Genomic DNA, 4,024 nt, shown 5'->3' with positions numbered 1-4,024 from the left:
GGGCGCGGCGGAGCCGTCCCCGGCCCTCGGAAGGGCCGTTCCTGCAGGACGGAGGGCGCTGGGGCGGCTCGGCCGGCACCATAGTAGCTCCTGCCTGAAAAGCAGCTGCTGGCCGTGCCGGGGGTGCGGGGATGAAACGGGATTAGCCGTGCGCTTCCGGAGGGCACYGCGCCCGCTGCCCCTCGGCCCCGGCTGGCGGCGACGCGCTCGTTTATTTTGTCGATGAGCTTCTCGATGCGTTTGCAAACTAATAAAATCAGCTCGTTGCAAGGGCAGGGGGGGGGATTTTAATCCAAAGGGCTGCTGTGGGCGCACCCCCCTCGCCGGCTGCGGGGAAGCGCTTCGCGCCCTGCCCCGGCGCGCGGGGCGAGCGAGGTGCCGGGCGGCTTCGTCTCCCTGTTGCGTCCGTTTTGCTGGGCCGGGGAGGGCGGCGCGGGGAGCGGGGCCGCGCGGCGGAGGGGGTGGCGATGAGGCCAGGGCGATTTCCCTGCGGCTCTGGAGGAGTCTCGCTCGCTTGGCTTCTCCCCGTAAGAGTCACGTCGGCTTGGGCAGCGGCCCCGGGTTTGCTGCTGGAGCTGCTGGAGCAGCTTCTCCGCCTTGGCTGCAAAAGCCCCTCTGGCCTGGAGAGCCACAAGCAAATAAGTGCAAAGACCAGATCTTGCTTTTCTGCACYGGAAATTCAGAGCCTTCACGAGTGGCTGAAGGGGGGGTTGCCAGACAGTGATTTATTCCCATTTCTCCTCTATGAGCAAGGGCGTCTGCAAAGCCTTGGAAAAAGCTTTTTCCGAGGAAAAACTGCCTCGCTGGTATTTGCAGTCACGCTGTAGCTATTTAGGTTTAAGTTGAGCAACACCATGACTAATTAAAACCCTGGAAAAAGGAAGTCTGGGCACCACCCTTGGTAAATCCTTGCGTGCCTGGCCTGGAGCGCGCGTCCCCTGCGCCCACCCGCGCGGGAAGCGGGATGCGGTGGGAACGCGGAGGCCCTCGGCTGCGAGCGTTTGCTCCCGCTCGGCCGCGGGGCCGGGAAGCTTGCGGAGGGTTTTCCACCCGGCGGGGCTGGCGACTTAGTTGCGTCAGCGCCATGGGAAAGGCTGAGTGAGGTTTTTCTTGTGGTTTCTTTCTTATTTATTTATTTATTCCCCCCCCCTTCCCCGTCATGTTTTTTCACTCGGGAAATGCCGCTTTGCTGAAAGCCCGGGGCGGCTGGCGGGCGGCGGGGGGCCGGGGCGCGGGCGGGAGCCAGGGACCTTCTCCGTCCCGGAAGGGCAGGGAAGCTCCTGCTGGGAGCCGGTTTCCACTGGGGCTCCCGCAGCGCCCGTCCCTCGGCGGCTCTGCCTTCCTCCCGCTCCGCGGGCGCTCTCCGGGAATGCCCGCAGGAGCGGGTCTCCTGGAGGAGATGCTCGGCGGGCTCGGGGCCAAATCCGGCCCGGGGGCCGCGTTTCCCATGCATCCCACCCCGTGCTGGGACCGCGGCCTCTCCAGCCTCCGCCTCGCTCCAAGGCAGGCTCTGGGGAGCAGCCGGCCCTCATCCGCGGCTCCACTCCGCGCCGTGTTCGGAGCCGCTCCCAGGAAAGGAGCCGTGCGGCAGAGCCCGGAGCGCCTTGAGTCGCTCGCCAGGTCTCCGTGACTCACGGCCGTGACCCAGATACTGAGAAGCATCTGCGGCCTCCCGAGGGGTTTGCTGGGCAAGGAGGGTCTGCCGGGGCGYGGGCTGGCTGCGGCCGGGGGGCTCCCCGGCTCCAGTCTGCCCCGCGGCGCTGCCGGCCAGCTCGGCTCCGGAGCAGGCAGCGCAGCTGGAGGACCCGGCCGGTGCCAAAYGGCCCCGGGTCCCGAGGGGCAGGGAGACGGAGCCGCTGATCCGATCCGGAGAYGTCCGCGCAGCCGGAGCCGGCGTCCCCGCGGCAGGTCCCGGGGCTCCGCCAGCGGGCGTTTGGGGCCGGGCTCGGTGCACGCTGAGCACAAAGCGCCGCTTGTCACCCCGCGGAGCCTTGGGGCTTCCTGCAAGGGGAAATGTTGTTTTTTCCAGCCGGAGCTGCCGGCGGGGACGGGCGCGCGCAGCCCCGCTCCGTGCCCCGGCCGGCGTCTCTCCCTCGGAGCCGGGAACGTCGTGGCGGCTGGCGGGGCCACGAGCTCCCGGCCGCTGGCGGGAGCCCTCGGAGAGCCTGGCCGCCGAAGAGGAGCTTGTTACGGAGGCATCCTGCTTTTAATTAACAAATTAAAATCCTAGTTAACAATCCAGCCCCAGGGCTGTTGGAGGCTGGGAGAAGCTGGAGCGTTTGTTATGGAAACAGCAGCTAATTAGCAAATAAATAAATAAGGATGGGCCTGGAGCTGGATGCGGGAGGAGGAAGGGAGCCGCCGCGGTGGTCATGGCGCAGCGCGGCGGGAGGCCGTCCGTCTGTCCGTGCGTGCGTGCCCGCTGTGCCATGCTTGCCTTGCAGTGGCTCCACTGGCACAGGCCCCATCCCGCGTCCTGGGGCTTCGCCCCGCGGCTGAGGGGTCTCCGCGGCTGCGGGCACCGCGCGCCTTTCCCGGCGCGGCCGAGCACTTCGGCCCTCGCCTGAGCCGCGGCTCCCGTGCCGTGCCGTGCCACGCCGTGCCGTGCCGTGCCGTACTGCGGGAAAGGCAGAGCCTGGCAGGGGGCTGGCGCGGCGGCTCCCTGGGGAAGTGGCTGTGCTCCCGGAGCCGAGCGGCGCCGGGAGCGGCGGCCGGGCGCCCTCCGCGGCTCCCCCCCGCCGCCGTGCCGGTGGTGCCGTGTCTCGGCGGTTGCTGTGACAACCCTGCGCACCGCAGCCGCCACCTCCGCGTCCCCCGAACCCCGGGCGCCTGGCGTCGTGCCGCCTCGCTGGGGCACCTGCGGCATCCCGACGCTTCCTTCCCCCCGCCCCGGGAGAGCTGCGGAGCCCGCAGCCCCTCCGCCTTTCCGAAGGCTTAAGGGAAGAAATGAGTTTAAGAGCCGACTCTGCAAATCCCGCCGGCACGCCGGYGGGCGCCTGGCTCTGCCTAGCAGCCGCTCCGGGTCTCTCCCGCGAAGCCTCCAGCCTAATCCCGTAAGTGCACCTCCCCGAGCCGCTTACGGCATGTGCGAAACCCCAAATCGCATCGGAGGGAGGCGCGGGGCGGTGGGGCCGCGGCTGCCGCACGGGCCCGCGAGGACGGGGCGGCCCCGGCGCCGGAGGCGGTTTTATTCCCGAAACCCCGCGTGGATGTCCGCGTGCTTCGGGCTGAGCCRGGGAAGCTCTCCGGGCTCTTCCGCCTGTTCAAACCCCTCTTTGCTCCGTGGCTGCGTTTGGAGGGCGGCTCTTGCTCCGCTGCGCCGAGGCAGGTTTGCAACGGGCACCGCAGAGGGGGCGGCTGCCGGCTCCRGCGGGGAAGAGCAGCAGCCGTAAAGCAGCGGTTTGGGGTTGCTTTGGGGGTGCTTTGGAAATCGCCCTCGTCCCGCGCGGCGAAGCTGGCCGGAGCGCCGGGGAGAGCGCTGCACGGCCGGCTGCCGGCTCGAGCACCRCCCGTCGGGCGCTCGGAGAGGAGATAAGATGTGATTAAGAAGGCCGCTATTAATTTATGGCAAGTACACTCATGATAGCGGAGAGGTTGCTCTTAATTAATAGCCAGAAGGAGTTTTTCCAAGCTCTTGGTCTCAGCGGGGGGAGAAGGGAGGGGAGGGGAAAGGCGGGGAAAGATGGGAGCAAAGCGAGTTGCAAGGATTATCGGGCACATCTGCAATTATGTGCTTTCCTGTTAGCAGAAAGGAGGGAAAAAAGAAAAAAAAAAGACTATTGCGGAGCGCACCAAGGAGCGTGGCTAGTGCTGCCCTCCCCTGCCGGGGCAGGCGGCTGAGCCGCGGCTTGGGGGTGTCCCGCGGCGCACGGCGGTCACGCACGCGGCGGGCTCGGCACCGGCGCTCGCCGCTCCCCGGGCTCGGGGAGCGTTCGGCATCGCCGTCCTCTGTTTGCTTTTCGTTAAAGGGAAGCGGCCTCGTCCCTGGAATACTGATGGGCCTGGCAGCCCCGGCGAGCGCCGC

At 67.9% G+C, this 4,024-nt stretch overlaps 1 protein-coding gene across 1 annotated transcript in view; it reads left to right on the top strand.

Annotated features, from left to right (window-relative positions):
* LOC146596140 (protein sidekick-2-like) overlaps positions 1-4,024 on the top strand; it is a 14,587-nt gene that overhangs the window by 6,457 nt on the left and 4,106 nt on the right. The gene's annotated exons all lie outside the window — the stretch shown is intronic.

This window comes from Rhea americana, unplaced genomic scaffold (assembly GCF_003343005.1).
Source record: "Rhea americana isolate MKP2758 unplaced genomic scaffold, rheAme1 scaffold_21, whole genome shotgun sequence".
Classification (NCBI taxonomy): domain Eukaryota; kingdom Metazoa; phylum Chordata; class Aves; order Rheiformes; family Rheidae; genus Rhea; species Rhea americana.
The sequence above is the reverse complement of the archived record's forward strand: the minus strand, read 5'-3'. Positions and strand labels throughout refer to the sequence as shown.